At 40.3% G+C, this 17,381-nt stretch overlaps 1 protein-coding gene across 3 annotated transcripts in view; it reads left to right on the top strand.

Moving 5' to 3' along the window:
• The first annotated feature begins 1,833 nt into the window (after nucleotides 1-1,833).
• Nucleotides 1,834-17,381, top strand: part of trim2a (tripartite motif containing 2a) — a 41,532-nt gene continuing 25,984 nt past the window's right edge. Inside the window, exons 1-2 of one of the 3 annotated variants that reach the window (XM_039798505.1) lie at nucleotides 1,834-1,960; nucleotides 2,687-2,792. The gene's annotated coding sequence lies outside the window, so the exon portion shown is untranslated. Of the gene's footprint in view, nucleotides 1,961-2,686; nucleotides 2,793-6,747; nucleotides 6,976-16,011; nucleotides 16,175-17,381 lie in introns of those variants that run through there. The other 2 variants (XM_039798485.1, XM_039798495.1) reach the window with 2 other exon arrangements.

Below are 17,381 nucleotides of genomic sequence, written 5' to 3' on the forward strand. Positions count from 1 at the left end.
GCAGTAACTCTGAGGCCCTGTTAAAGAGCTCTGGTCTATGACAAAAACACAGAATCGGTGAACCTCAGCGTCTACACCAGCAGAGTGCAGCAGAGTATCTCGTGTGCCAGCAGTCCTGTAAATGACCCTCTCAGCCACTTCTCGGATTTGTTTCTAGGTTTGAAAACGCTGCTGTTTTGGCTGCTACATTTGAATATTTTACAGCGGTGTGTGTCATTTTGTTGTTTTTGGTTACAGTTTTTGATTTGAAGCTTTGAGAAATCTTACAGAACCCAATGTCAACATCATGTGAAACACAGTGACCTTCAGAAAATGGAGAGAGGTGACTTATGTAGAGGTATGTGCATAAGAGTGACATGACACTGTCATGAACACATGACAGTGTCATGTGTTCATGACACTGTCATGAACACATGACACTGTCATGACACATGAACCCTAATCCTAACTTGTCATGACAAAAAAACGAATGAAAGAAGCGTTATGTCATAAACGTTTATGACTTGTTTATAATGTTTATGACACGTTCATGACAGTGTCATGTCACTCTTATGTAGATACCTTCAAGTAAAGTGTAACCCTTTAAAACAGTCACACTAAAACCACAAAAGGCAAAGCAGCATCAAACGGTTTGATCTAGAGTAAATACACTAGAAATACTGTATGCTGGTCACTAGGACCAACCTGAATGAGATATGCAGAATAGCACCCTTTTATTTTTACATTACATATAAGTTACTCTAGCCCTCTGTAGTTTCTTTATAATACTGTTCATCGGCCTTCTGTTGTTTACCCATCGTGTTCGACCTTCAACGGAAATCTTGATTTTGAATTTGTTTAAAAGGCCTCAGTTTTTTGGGTCAAATACTATAATCAGTGAAATGTCTGTAGCGGAGCGCTTCCTGGACTCAAAAAGTTAGCTTGAGGTGCTCTTTGGATGGGATAATCATTATGTAGAAACCAATAAGGAAACTCCAAGGCACTCTCTTTTAGAAAAATACTAAGCCTTTATTTATGGCTTGGTCATCATAAATCTTAAAGTACTCCAATGCGTTTCGGCATACAAGCCTTGGTTTCTACACTATAATCAATGGTTTTATGCTCAGATATAAAAGACTGTAATCATTTTAGAGACTGTAAACTACAAACAGACAAATTGCACCTCAAGGAACATCTGCTTTCTTAATAAAAGCAACAACAACAAAAAAAAACACTGTTCATAATGTATTACCATAATTGTAACATATTTGGATCTATTAGGAATAAATGATAACCATAATGGACAAAAAGTATGTCTGGTTTGGCTTAGTACTTTAGATATAGGCATATATGCTATGGGTTTAGCTCAAGACAAAGGACTATGTATTGTATAGCATTTTCTTTTATTGGTTTACACATATACAAATACTACAGCTTCATATACACAAAATCAATAAAAGATGAGATGGAGAGATGAAAATCTCCAATGCATAATCCAATTCAAATAGAAAGAAACTAAAATACTGAAAAGGAAGGAAAGGGGGAACAAAACAAAAATAACTAATTACACACAATATCAAATCAACAGAGTAAAAATACAAAAGGTAAAATAATATGAGAACTACATAGGTTGTTTACAAAGCCATTCCATCGGGGTAAATAGCATAAGATGTCGCGACTTGGCACGTTTATCTCGAGATCAAAGTTGCTGTGCATGTGTGAGGGATTATGCTCCTCTCAATCCCTCCTTATCCTGCAGCTCAACCTAACAGCCGAGGAGTAGATTCTTTACTTTCACTCTGACACTGCTGCAGGAGGCAGCCACGGCTCTTGTTTTGGATTTTTTGTTTTTTGTTTGATTGATGAAAAGAGCAGCTGGGGGATGTTCTGCTGCTCGGCAAGTACGTCACGAAACAGAGCAGGGATCAGACAACAAGCTGGACAGGAAGGAGTTCACAGCAACACGGCATCCCTAGAGAGAGTGAGTCACAACTTCTGTCTGTTTTACGAGCCATTTTCAGTGCACATTTACCACAGCAGTCTGCTGGGGGTTAGAAATAAAAAAAATAATAATATTTGGTCAATTTCAAATGATCCAAATCTGATTGTTAGTATGTTTGCAGTCAACTGAATCTGAAATCCAGCATTGGCAACCAAAACACGGAATTGTAAAATGGAAATATGCCCCCCCAAAAAATGAGGCTGTGACCTTTTTATAGCAACGTTTTTATCACGCAATCTTGAGTTCATGTGAATTCATTCGTTTGCTGTGTAACACCAGGTGACAGTCTACTAAGAGTTGTATTCCAGTGTCCCTTTGATAACCTTACTCCCTGTCACTTTAAAAGGACACAGTGTCACACCCAACCACTCCTGACCTTTCACAAATACACCATTTCCACATAAATGTAATGCCAACATGCTGGGATTTAGTCTCATTCTACCACAGCTACAAGGATTATCTGTGTGAGACCACTGAGATTAGCAGCCAATCGAAATACAACACCCTCTTTATAGAGGACTGTCCAGACTGTACAGTACAGGCAAGCCAAATCATCCGATAAAAACATGCACTTTGAAAGGCTCAGGGTGTCTTTTTTTTTTTAATAAGAATTCAGGGACAAAATTAATTGACAATATTTTGTCAGTGTTTGGTGGAGAAAAGCTAACGTTCCCTTTTTCTTCTGTCTTCCGATCTACATGACAGGAACACGTGGTGAAAGTCAAGCCACTTAACTGACCCCCGCAGACACAGAGAGAGAGAGAGAGACGGGACGAGACAGGGAGAGCAAACTGGAGGAAATAGACATGGGGTGAGACACACACACACACACACACACACACACACACACACTGTAGTATTTTACAGACTGCATTCATGTGCTTCCCTTTTCTGTTTGGACACTGCTTCTTACCCATTGGGTTACAGTCAAATGTCTCTTTAGAGCTGAAACCATGTGTCTTTTAACAGATCAGTTGCGCAACACAAAATGAATCAACTATTTTGATAATCAAATAATCAATCCGATACAGTGTTGCCACAGAAAATATCGCGATACTACGCCGAATCGATTTTTCCCCCCACCCCTAGCAGATTGATTGGTTATTCAGGATATAAGCAGCAGATTATGTGGCAATGAGAATAATTGTTGGTTGAATAATATAACAAACAGGTATTGTTGGATCAGTCCACACATTATCATTGCTGCTATGAAAGTTAAAGTTAAATATTAAAGTACCCCTTACTGCATCAAAAATGGTCTCTGAAAGCATTTTATCAAAGCCACATTCAAACTCAACTCCTGCCAGTCTGAGGACTTGAGGCGAAATTTACATGATTTTTTTTATTCAGTTGTTTTTCATTGACAGCTTCTTAGACACGGCAATACATTTAATAAAAGTTAAAAATGTGATTAATATTAAGTCCCATTGCACAAAGATTGTAATGCAAAAAAAAAAGATATCCTCCTGGCTTGCCTGCTGTTTCTGCTATCTAGCATCAGAGCAGAAATAACACAACACTGTCCATTAAAGGTGCTGTAGGTAGGATTGCGAAGATCCAGAACTTAGCCAAAAAATTTGAATATCGACAACTTCTCAGTCCCTCCCCCTTTCCGCTAAAGCCCAAAACGGTCTCCTAAGCCCCTCCCCCCCACAAGGGAGAATGAATGCGTGTGCATGAGCAGTGATTGACACACAGTTAGACACCCCCCCCTACCCTCTCCCCGGCTCTGATTGGTGCATCTGAACAGGGAGCGGGGGATTTTTGCAAATTGCACTACAGACTGTAGGTGGTGCCAGAGGAGCTGGATTTTTTTATTTTTATTACCTGCTTCATGTAGTTCTACTGGAACATAGGGTCAGTTTCAGCAAATATGACAGAAAGTTAGTTTTATAAGGCTACCTACTGCACCTTTAAGAGTAGAGTAGGCCTATTCCCCAAAAAGGGCAGAGTCAGATTTGCTGTTTCTCCTTGTCACTGTACAGTCGCTTCACTTAGCTGATACGGTACATTTAACAACAGCCGTCCCTAATAACTGTTTCACTCTATGAAATCCCCTCTAATTACCATTTCCACATCAAACTTTCATTGCAATTTGGTCCTCAACATATGTTCATTTAAAACAGCGTGAATGAGACAAAAGAAGTTGGTCAATTATTCAGCAGCCATTCACAGGACTCTGGCTGCTAATCCCGCCATGCTCTGCTGGAGTGATGGCAGCAGCAGGTGCAGGCAGCGATGATCACAGCAAGATCATGAAATCATGGTCAAACTCTGGTCTGAATATTCTGGTTTAATTCTGCAGTATAGGCTGTAGCTGCGTTTACAGAGTCAACAGATATTTGCGGAATATTGTGCTGCAAGATGTATTGACTGTTACATGTTGCTCCTTTGGTGCTACAATTTGATTCTTTATCGAAATCACTCAAGGCAAGAAAGTCTGGATTATTTTCACCCTCACATTCAAAGTTAAAGAACGAGTATTTCACAGTTTAATTCCTTGTGTTTGTGCAATCTGCTGGTGTGAATCTACACTGTTTGAATGGACTTGAAGTTTGAGTTTTAAAGCAGTTACTGTAGGCTACCTGTTATAAGTTATAAGTTATAAAAATAAATTAAAAAAAACCCCAGAGGTGGGATGCTGAAACAAACAGAAATATTTGCACCGAGCCTGCGATTGTGCACTGCATGCTAAGCAGGTGGCCTTTGACTGAGACACACACAGCGCATTGGTTTTCTAAAATAGTTGTGAGGCGTTCAAATGCATCAAGATCACCCCCTCCCTCCCTCCCTCCCTCCCCCACACATCCAGACAATGAACCTCATACCGCCTTTTTTCTATCACACAAAATCTTTAATGGAAAAGGAATGCAAATAACTTGTTTCTGTCTTTCTTTTCTTTTTTTTTAATCTGAAAAGAGTCTTTCATGGACTGCTGCATAATGTAGGGTTGTCATGGCAACAGCCTCCCTCATAAGAAAGGATGGGGCTTGACTGGAAACCACAGTTACTATACTGGTGCTGGGATGTCCCATCAGAGGTAGAGCCGGTGCTGCTCTACTTCTCTTCTTTTTAGTTCTTGGTTATCATAGATACTCAGATTGATAATAGCAGTTCTAGTTTTTGAAATGTACTTATCTACACAATGCATCTGTTCTCAGAGGTGGAATGTAACTAGGTGCACAAGTACGCTTATTTGCTGTCTGGATAAGAATTAGATAAGACTACATTTGTCTGTTAGATATTAGGCCACAGCTGGCAGTAGGTTAGCTTAGCACAAAGACTGTAAACAGCTAACCTGGCTAAAGAGGTGAGAGGTAAAGATCAACAGACAGAGGTCAGAGGTGAACAAAAGGCCGATCATCAGTGGTGAGAAATGGATAAAAGATCTCATGTGACTAAGCATGCTAACTATCGTGACAGCACATTTAGGCAAAGCCTCAGAAAGATCTCTCTCACACAAAATCACATAAAAAGCCTCTTGATTGTAATTTATGACAACAAGATGTGCATATGACATGGGCATGTTGTGAAATAAAAACGAACGATTCACTGAATTTGTTCTCGGGGCTCCCCGGTAGCTCACCTGGTAGAGCATGCGCCCCATGTACTAAGGCTCAGTCCTTACCGCAGCGGCCCAGGTTCGATTCTGACCCGCAGGCCCTTTGCTGCATATCATCCCCCTCTCTCTCCCACTTCCCTGTCTTAAGCTGTCCTATCCAATAAAGGTGAAAAAAGCCCCCAAAAAATCTTTAAAAGTGGAGATCTCCCCCCCTTCCACACACACACACACACACACACACACACACATTGAACCCAAGGTTACGCCCTTGATCGTAAACCTACTAAATGATGAAGAAATGAACACAAAACATACATTTCTGTATAGTTGTATCTGACTACAGTGGAATCCAGTGAAGCTATATTGTGTTAGTGTGTGTTGGCTATGAGTGTTTAACACGGTGCATGGGTTAACACAAATATAAATTATTCATATGTCCTCATCAGTGAACTCCCACTTATTTTTTAACATTTGTTTAGTGGTCACAAGGCATAAATAAATTATCTTTTTTGTCCTATATATATATGTATATATATATATAGGACAAAAAAGGGACAAAAAGGGACAAAAAGATAATTTATTTATGCCTTGTGACCACTAAACAAATGTTAAAAAATAAGTGGGAGTTCACTGAGAGGACATATAATAATTTTTATATTAAACCTGTGTATTAACCACTATTACACTCATAGGCTACACATACTACATAATATAGCTTCACTATATATATATATATATATATATATATATATATATATATATATATATATATATATAAATTTTTTTTTTCACACAAACCGAGACACTTAAAAATTTAAAAATCTATTAAAATCTCTATAGGCTGTAGGATATAACAAGGAAATATAATTCGCCTATTCCTTAAATTCTTTTTTATTTTTCACCACTTTATTGGAAGGAAGAAAAACCATTCAAATATACAACATTTCAGACACGAAGGCCTACTCAAAATAATGATCCAGAGAAACAATAATATAACTTGATATGAATTGCTATTTTTCACATATGACAGGACACAAACTGCCTGTATAACCACTGAAGGGAAAAGCCGAAATAATGCATGGATACAAGGCTATTTTAACACGTGAATGTAATATTGATGACGTTTTTTTTTTTTTTTTTCCCGGGGAGTGGATTAGCTCTGAGTATACTGACTGCATCCGGCAGCGGTTGCCTTTCGCTTTTATTGTCGGCGGATGGATCCCTTTAATAAGTGAGATGGAAGAGAGTGGAAGCGGCTCTTAGTTTAGCTGCAGCTCTTGTATGCAGAGCAGCAGACAGCACGGTGGAGGAGAAGAGACAAACACAGCACTTCAACTGAAAAGTCCAGTTAAGGATCCCCGGCTGTCATTCTACATCCGCATGCGTTATTAGTTTAGTTTCCACACCGTCCCGCAGGAACGATAACATTTAGGTGAGTGAATCGGAACTTAAATCTTTAAAAGTCTTTCTTTAGAAAACATGAGCTGAGATTTGTCCACATTTTGTCCCACTTGATTCTATGTGAGACGTGCATTAATCCAAAAAATAGAAGAAGAAGACGCTTTTACAAAATGCAGAATTCAATTTTTGGTTTAACATAAAATATGCATCGAATCGGGTGAAGTGCAACAATGCCTGTGTGGTGTGCTAATTTATGAGTTCAATAATCCATTTACAGCAACAGCAGGTTCATTCCCAGTACGTGTGTGTGTGTGAGTAGCCTACAGTGCGTGCAATTAGATTTGATACTAAAGTTGAACTACAGCTTCTCCACAGCACAAATAATGAATGATAATTAGTTCATTTCAGCTGCAATAATTGCTGGAAAAGAGACATAATTATTATTGTTTGTTTGTTACCACCTGTGCCTTTCCCTAGAACGACCAGTCAAAATATCTGATTTATTTGGGAACAATATAGAAAGAAGAGTGATCTGCTGCTAGCAAGGCTAGCAATATTCAGGCTGAACAAGATTTATTCAGAAAGGAAAAACAACATGTAAAATACAAGATGAACAGACTTGACAAGGAAGAGAAGAAAAGCAGGTGATGCTCATGAATCAAAATGTAAAGGTCCACCTTCCTTCAACTTCACGGTCGACAGTGTTTGTGTGTAAGAACACAGTTTAACTTTTTTCATTTGCAAGCCAGAAACATTCCTCAAAAGCAGCATGCAGTTCATGTTAATTCAATGACTTTCATCTCGTTTTGTTGTTAGTTTCTGCAGTATTGTTACTGTTTGATAAGAATCCAGTTCATCGGGGGTAGAATTGTTTCAGCTTCTAAAAAAGAGAGCATGGTTTGGGAACCTCTGCTTTAAAAAGCTGTTTAAAGGAATAATTAGAAATTTGCGGAATACACTTAAGATCAATACCACTGTCATATCCGTATGCCTGTACAGGCAAGACGTCTAAGATTTAGAGGTGCATTCTTTTTTTTTTTTTTTTTTTTTTTTTTTTTAAACTTTGGAGAGAACCAGACTAGCTTAACTTAGCATCAAGCTAGAAACAGTTTGTCTCTCTCAGACATTCAAGAATCTTCCTACCAGCAACTCTTAAAGGTCCCATGGCATGAAAATTTAACTTTATGAGTTTTTTTTACATTAATAAACCGAACCCTGGGTATCCTGCTCTGCCTTTGAGAAAATGAAAGCTCAGATGGGCCGATCTGGAATCTTCTCCTTATGAGGTCATAAGGAGCAAGGTTACCTCCCCTTTCTCTGCTTTGCCCGCCCAGAGAATTTGGCCCACCCATGAGAGAGAGACATCATGGCTTTCAAACGAGCAAAGTGGCAGTTGGTCAAGGCCACACCCCCACCCTACACCCCCCCCTCTCTCCTCCTCAGTAGCCACAGACACAGAAAAGGCACATACTAAGGAAAGCTCATTGTGGGACTGGCTCTAGTGGCTGCATTCTGCACCAAGTCTGAATTTCGGGAAAGAGACTTCAGATACAGTATTAGGGGACCACTAAGGCCTATATAAAAGAGACTTCAGATACAGTATTAGGGGACCACTAAGGTCTATATAAAAGAGACTTCAGATACAGTATTAGGGGACCACTAAGGTCTATATAAAAGAGACTTCAGATACAGTATTAGGGGACCACTAAGGTCTATATAAAAGAGACTTCAGATACAGTATTAGGGGACCACTAAGGTCTATATAAAAGAGACTTCAGATACAGTATTAGGGGACCACTAAGGTCTATATAAAAGCATCCAAAGAGCACCATGTCATGGGACCTTTTTAAAGCGTAACTCTCGCCAAAATGCGACCTTTTTGTGAATGTACCCGAGTCAAATTTTCTTTTAAAAGCATAATTAGGACAGAAACGCCACTTTTAAGATTGACCATATTTTCGTTTTCGGTCAACTGTCCTTTTGAATGGGAGAGCTAGGGTCACTACTATGATCTCATCAAAATTGCTATTTTTACAACACTAAGAAGGCTCGACACTACATGAAACTTTGCTCCAAGTATCACCACGGGTTCTACACGTGAACTCCAGCATTGAGAACATTGTTTGTGTACACAGAGTTTACTAAAAAAGGTTTTGAACAACTCACTGTAGCTGTCGCTTTTACGGTCGCCGTCCATCTCTCAAGTCAAAAATAGTCGAGGGAGGAGAGTAAAGATGGAAAGCTCCTAAAGCTTAGTTCCATATACAGTAAATGCACAGATAATTTCTTGTTTTGTCGTTAGTAAAAAAACGTTTTGACCTTGTAGTTGAAAAAGATTTTTTTGAAAATTCGGAGATTTTTGACTATTTTTGACTGAGAAAATGGCGGATAGCGTAAACGACAACGGCTTACGTGAGTTGCTCAAAACTTTCTCTTTAGTAAACTCTGTGTACACAAACGATGTTCTCAATGCTGGAGTTCATGTGTAGAACCCCTGGTGATACTTTGAGCAAAGTTTCATGTTGTGTCGAAAATAGCAATTTTGATGAGATCATAGTTCCATTCAAAAGGCCATTTGACCGAAAAATATTAAAAGTGGTGTTTCCGTCCTAATTATGCTTTTAAACGAAAGTTTGACTCGGGTACATTCACAAAAAGACCCTAGGTTGCATTTTGGCGAGAGTTACGCTTTAAGGTCACCATTTAACACTTTGTATCTTGTTTGTTTAATTCGTACATAAACCATAATGTAAAAATGACAAATTTGTGTTTTAAGTGCTTTTTCCCTTTCAGTCTTTCTGCTAAGGTAGACTAATCAACTCCTGGTTCTAGCTCCATAGTTAGATATGAGAGTGGTACTTTACCTTATCATCTAACTTCTAACACAATACCCAAAATGTTCCTTTTAACATTCTACTTGAACATCAAGTGAAAATATCTAAACTGTAAAAATTTGAAATTAATTTCAAATCTTTTTAGACTGGATAAGTATTCAATTACAGTGATTAATTGACAGGAACAATTCTTTATACATTACTCGATAAAGATATTGTTTGACTGCACCACTGTTACATCACTTTGTCTTTATATAACATTGTTTCAGCAGCACTTCACCGAGCCATATTCATGTCATTAGATGGCTCCATGGATCCTCTTAGATAAACTAAAAGTGGATTAACGTCCCATTACATTTGCCTGCTCTCTCTGTCTGCCTCTATCTCTGTGTGTGAGAGTGTGTTTCTCCTCCTTTGATGTCTGATCCCTAGTTGTTTTAGTCTTTGTGACATTAGCGGTGCTTGAATGCAGTAAGTGATTCTGGGAACCGGGAGTAGAGCGTGATGCAGTACAGGCTGCATAACTCTCCCACCACTGCAGTACACTGCGCTGCAGCTGCAGCGCTGCAACTGTGGGACTATTCTCATGCTAATCGAGATGACTCGGTGTACTGGAGTAATGCATGTGAACCTAACCTCACTGTTGCATGTAATAGTTGGCTGATTTGTCACAATGCATTACATGTCATACATCAAGGCTGAAGACTAACTGCTTTTACAGTAGATCCAAACTGTTAGTTGATTGCATATTTACACACTGAGTTATCAGTTTTTGGGTGGACCGCAGGGACCAGCCCTAGGACCTCGAAAACTTTGTTGCTCTGTGACTAAGTGATGAAGTTCCACTATTGGTCGGAGTGAGTGTGATGGCATAAGGGTTGGTGTTTCGCCATTGGCCATTGCCCTTTCAAAAATATATTGGAGCCACACGCAATACACTCTGTGTGTGTCTGTCTGTCCCGTCCCATCCCGTGCCGCTAAATAAATAAAGTGAATGGGCAGGTTTGATTTTTCATTATTTAAAAAAACAGGTCAATTGAAACTCCAGGAGAACAGCATGGTAAATCCAGACAGCTAGCTAGACTATCTGTCCAATCTGAGTTTTCTCTCACACGATTATTTTACAGCGGCTCTGTGCGGACCTTAGCGCCGCCCCTGGCAATTGTGATTGGTTTAAAGAAATGCTAATAAACCACAGCACGTTTTTCTCCCATCCTGGAATGCTATGTAGACTAGCCAGACCCTCCTCCGCTCAGCAGTGTGTAAATGGTCTGGCAAAACGAGACTACTGTATATCAGTACAAAATGTCAAGCAATGCTATAGTCCCAGGTCAGATTTATTCCAGGACTACTGTTGTATTAGATTGTACAAATGTACCAAACAAACTGCTAACTGTGTGTATGATGTAAGGAAGATTTGGTGGCCATGAGCATTTGATTACCCAGATAAAGACAGATGTCGTTTTCCATTGCGAATGTCGACTGGTGGTGGTATTGATGTTTTCCTTCAGCTTGTACAGGGACTGATGGCCCTGCAGGCTTACTGCCTTGTCACCCTTTAACCTCCTAGGGTCAATGGGCTTGTACCTATGCCTGGTTAGAGCTAATTGATTAGCATTGGTCATCAGCCAGTTTAGTGACCCTTGACTGAGTAGTAGCTCTAAGTGTAAAGGATTTGGAGCAGTCACAGTGTGTTTGTGTGTGAAGGGTTTCGACATTTACATCAAAAGACAACAAGAGGCACTTCAGGACTGGTCGCGTCATCCCTGAGACAGCTGTTTTATCAGTGGATGCTTTACAAAGTGTAGCCAAGTCTCATAAAAACACTAGAGTGCCACAATGCATGTGGTATTAAGCCAAAAGATCACATGCATTATATTTACAATGTTAGTGTTTATTCTCTCTTGTTTTACTTTTTATCTTCATTGCTGTTTTCAGCTGTTAGCCCTGTTGCACACTGCATGCGTGGCGTTTCTGTTGCGTGGCGGCTGCGTGGCGTTTTCTATGTCTTTGCACACCAGAACGTGTCTGATGCACCAGAACGTGTCTGATGAAGGCTAGCAGCTGTCTGTACACATGTATGTTTCCCATAAACATAAATATATACTGATTTTAATTACAGCAGAGACAACATCGGCAGTATTGACGGCAAAATAGGCTACAGAATATTTTGTTCTGTATTGACGGGTGCAATATTTGAAAATTTTATCATTATTGTTTTTGTAAATTACATTTATATCTGCATTTATGTGAAAACCTAGAGACTTTCAAACATCAAAATATCATTTATTAAATGTATTTTTGTCAAAATGACATATAAAACGTCTTTTAGTATTCTATTTTGCCTTGAAACGCTTGCAACACGCTTGCGTGTCGCGTGAAAAATAGGTCCTATTTCTAGCATGCACGCGTTTTCAGCGCGACTTGAGCCGAGCCTGAGACGTGCGTGTCACGCAGGCAGTGTGCAAGCTCTAACCTGCTAAAGGTGCTGTAGGTAGGATTGCGAAGATCCAGGACTTAGCCAAAAAATTTGAAAATCGACAACTTCTTTGTCCCTCCCCCCTTTCCGCTAAAGCCCAAAACGGTCTCCTAAGCCCCTCCCCCCACAAAGGAGAATGAATGCGTTTGCATGAGCAGTGATTGACACGCAGTTAGACACACCCCCACCTGGCCCCGATTGGTGCATCTGAACAGGGAGCGGTGGATTTTTGCAAGTTGCACTACAGGCTGTAGGTGGTGCCAGAGGAGCCTGATTTATTTTTATTTTTTTAATTACCTGATTCATGTAGTTCTACTCGAACATAGGGTCAGTTTCAGCAAATATGACTAGTTAGTTTTTCTTACCTACTGCACCTTTTAACATGGGACACGGACATGCCACGCAGCTGACACGCTCACGCCACGCAGGCAGTGTGCAGGGGTCTAGGATTTCCACTAGATGCGTAACGGCTGCGGACCGGCTCCGCTGCGTGCCGGCTCCGCTGCGTGCTCCGCCATCCGTCAATACCCACCAGGTCCGGATTTGTTGCGGAACGGCTACGGCCATGACTGACAGCTGTAGTCACGAGGACCCACAAGTTTTCGCGAATTCAGGTAGAATAGAACCACAAAACCAACAACAGTTTGTTTCCATCCAGAGGAGTAGAGGGGAAACAATTCTGTGCTGTGTTTTCAAGGTGTAGTGCAGGGAAATATGATCCGCCGTGAGCACGGTGTATTTTATTTTGAAAATTAACCGGATATTTAATCTGCTCTCTGTCGTCTGTCAAAAATAGAAGCTCTGCGGATCTGCTCCGGAGGGCTGCGGACTGACGGAACTGGGACGGAGTCGGGACGCAGACGTTCCGCAGTCTGTGGAAATGCACACTTTGACTTTAATGGAAACCTAATGACTCCGTCGACATCCCAGAGATGTTCCGCATCCAGTGGAAATTGCCGGTGATATCTTTAAGTGGAAACAACCTTCAGACTTCCTTTTCCTGTAGCTACGAACATTTCCTATGCTCACAATCACAGCTCTGGCTGTGTGAACTAACAAGCCCCATCATGATGAAAAAGTGCATGTCATGCTCCAGCCAGCAGGGGATATCAGCGCTGCACAAAAAGAACATGACCCACCCAAACGATTACCATAAGCATAACAAATGTACTGATGGTGCCTCTTAAATAAAGCCAGTTTTTTTGTATGACTTGTTTCAGCTACTTGATTTTATTTGAGATGAAAAGGTAGAGTTAAAAAGCAGGAAGACAAACGGGTAGTTCATAGCCACCAGTGCACGGTGTGTTTGTGTCCACGCTTGTCATTCAGACTGACTGTTTGCATTTCAGATTATTCTGTGTTCTCGCTCCGTCTGTTCTTTTGCATCTTGGTCGAGCAGTTTGTCTTTGTTTTCCTTGCTCCAGGGAACGAGAGACGCAGTAGTCAAATAACACCAACAATCTGGTATACTCTTGTTTTGGCTTTTGTTGCTTAATATCTAATGTTCTACACACTTGGCTACAGTTGATCATTGGACTCCCTTTAATTATGTAGCGACATTCAAACTGGTACTCATACACAATGTCCTGAGCAACTGGTTTGTTGTTGTTTTTAGCGTAAAATGTCACGAGCCATGTCACATTTAGGCACTGTAGAAACAATTCAACATTTGTATTAATTTTTTGTGTTTTCTATACTTTTCACATGTTTTTTTCATATTCTTCCTATTCTTTTATTCATGCTCTCAGGGATCAAAATGGCATTATTAATTTGTTTTATAGTTGTGTTGTAAATTGTGTGTACAGTATATTGTTGGAGCTCCTAAATGTGTGGTTGGTTGTGGATTTAAATTCTGGATCTTTAGGAGATATATTCAGCTGGTGTCCTTTACTTTGTTCTTCAGTCAGTCTTCTTCATATAAAGCTAAACTGAAAGAGAATTGAATCATATCCCTGTGTATGCACAGAGCCATGTCCTATGTAATCCAGTTAAGTGGGAGTGGATGTACAGGGGAACAGATGCATTTGGATAATTACTACAAACACAGTTTGTGGCCTGCCAATAAGATTGAGCTGTCAAGGTGTGTGTGTGTGTGTGTGTGTGTGTGTGTGTGTGTGTGTGTGTGTGTGTGTGTGTGTGTGTGTGTGTGTGTGTGTGTGTGTGTGTGTGTGTGTGTGTGTGTGTGTGTGTGTGTGTGTGTGTGTGTGTGTGTGTGTGTGTGTGTGTGTGTGTGTTGCAAAAAGGCACAGGCATCAAACTTCAGTGTGTTTTTGGTACTGGGCAAGATCTGTCTTATTGACATTTCGAATCTGATAAGTTGTCTTGTTTACTTATTCTTTGATTTGATGTTTCTGGAGTTTAATTACCATTTTGCCAGTTTAGAAAGTTCGGGAGCTTTTCATCATTTGCACATGTTCAAATCTCTTTATTTTCTTTGAGCACTTAAAGTCCTTTGCTCTGATAAAATCTCCATGTTATATGATTAAAATCACTAGAACAACTATTGACTGTTTGCTCAACTGCTGTTTTCAAGGTCAAGAACTTACTTGGATGCACACCATTTTGCTAAGACTGTTTTATGATGGCAAAGTTCTTGCCTTTTAGACTGCAATTAACATTGGAGAAATTTGTAAAATTAGCCTAAAACAAGACCAGGAGTCTGCAGCCATGCTGGAGGCTCGGTGAGGTTGTACATAGGCATAACACCAGCAAGCTAACGTCAGCAAGCTAACCTGCTCGCATGGCAATGGTTGATTTTACGCTAACATTTGCTTGTTGTTGGACTGCAACGACCGACATCTCCATCCATCGAGACACGCTGCTAATAGTAAAAAACATGTTTATATTTCTCAGAGTGATAAGAAAAAGAGTATTGTATTGGTTTATTCGAGTGATTTGTGGGTAAAGTAGTCCTCTTCTTCCTCTTGTCTCTCTGCTGAGTTGTAGTCTTTGGTTCTGTTGCATCATCTCCGTCTTGTTTACCGGCCTTGCTTCAGTGCACAGAGTCCCTCGAGGCAAACAGGACAGATACTAACATGCTTGTTCAGCTGGTGAATAACTGCACTTTCACTCGCACACTAAACTATCACGTTCTGTGTATGACTGCACAGTGATCATTATTCAGAGGATTATGGTTATTGTGGCTTTTAATTTGTGGACCATCTTGTTTCAATTACTGTGACTTTGGCCAGCTGTTACGCTTGAATTCTCACATCAACTTCAACTTTCCAGAATGGCAATGTTAAAACTATTTGTTTTACAGTATGCAGTAGATTATGCAAATGTTCAACTCTTTAGGGACATAGGTGTTTAAGATTTGACAAGTTGGGCTTATCTCCTTGCAGCTTGCTACAGAGAAAAGATGACGTGCACTTGGGGCCTTCCTTGGAAATTAAGATAAAATTGTGCACATGACATCAGGGTTCAATTGTTCTTTATTTTATTACAAAAAAACCATGCTTTGTTTATTGTACTAGGGTCAGTTCTTGGACAAATAATTTGTCTCCTGTTAGACAGCTTGGTTTCCCTTCCTCTTCTCTTTCTGTCAGGTCCTCTGTCACTCCTTATCAGTTTCTCCTCCATGCTGGTCATGCCTCTGGAACTCTGCCCTCACAGGGGTTAAAGAGTGGCACAAGCTTTAAGCCCCGCCTCCTCTAGCCTCACTAAACCCTCTGATTGGTCTGTTCTTTCCCTCTACACCACTGGCTGGCCCTCCCCCTCGGTCTGTGCTTACCCAGTGGCTCCCGGTCAGTCTGTTTGGATTATTGTAACCGCTCAGGCCTCTCACATGCCCTCCCCTCTCTGCCCACTGCACACACTACAGTATATATTAGAGATGAAGGATTAGGTGACAGAGAGCAGCGTTTGTTTTCACCCCAGAGAAGAGAAGAAGAAAAGAGAGCAACCATGGAGTTGAAGTAAGTGGGATGTTTGGGGTTTAAATATGGAGAGGAGGTTTGGAAAGAGTGAGTAATAGATGGAAAAATGAGAGTAAGAGAGTAAAAGTAAAGATTTATGATTAAAGGAAAGGGGGAACTGTACCAATGTTGTTTTGGGAAAGTTATGCAGACAGTTGATGAATTGCTTGTATGTCAGTCTGTTTGGCTTCTGTAGCTGGAAAAGATTATTATTAAAAGATGGAGCTAATACTAGAAATACAGGTTAGCTCACATGGTTTCAGGTTTTTTTTACATAGTGTTTACTTTGAGCAGATGTGCCTTCAGTGGCTTTTCCATGCAGGTGTATGCTGCACTGTATGCTTGCAAGAAAATATTTGCTTTTATTCTCATTTCCTTGTTCCTGTTTGTCATGCTCAGTGGCCTCAGCTGGTCTGTCTTGAAACCAAGAAGGTACTCTGTACTGTACATGTGTTGGGAAAAACTCAAGTCAATCTTATTATAATACAGTTTGTCTCCAAGAGCTTCACAACGTGTACAACATATTGTGGTGAAATTTCCAGAAACACTGCACTGCACAATAACACATCGTGGTTAAACTGTTACTGCTTGCTTAATCGTCTCGTCATTGAGTGTTCGTCTCGTCATTGAGTGTTCATTAAATCACATAATGTGAAATGAGTTGTGCTGCTCCTGAGATTTTCCTTAAAGTGCTCACATTATGCTCCTTTTCAGGTTCATAATTGTATTTAGAGGTTATATCAGAATAGGTTTACATGGTTTAATTTTCAAAAAACACCATATTTTTGTTGTACTGCACATTGCGGCAGCTCCTCTTTTCACCCTGTGTGTTGAGCTCTCTGTTTTAGCTACAGAGTGAGGCATCACACTTCTGTTCCATCTTTGTTGGGAGTCGCACATGCACAGTACCTAGGTCAGCACTACAAGCTAGTTAGTTGCAGAGTATGAGGGAGTGCCACGAGGGAGTGCTAGGCGAGCATTACGCACATAACTTGTGTTAGAAAGTGATGCACGTTCGTCACGGAAGTAAAGGCTGGACTACAATAGAGCAGTTTGGAGCGGTTTGTGAACAGTGTTTTCTGTTGGAGATGGTAGGTGCCTTTGGGGTGGACTTTGGGCTTTTTCACTTTGTAAACCTATAACGTGCACAAAAAAGATATATAACACAATAAAGGAAAGGGGAAAAGCCAAACAGCATAATATTACT

The sequence above is a fragment of the Perca fluviatilis genome, chromosome 1 (genome assembly GCF_010015445.1).
Source record: "Perca fluviatilis chromosome 1, GENO_Pfluv_1.0, whole genome shotgun sequence".
NCBI lineage: Eukaryota > Metazoa > Chordata > Actinopteri > Perciformes > Percidae > Perca > Perca fluviatilis.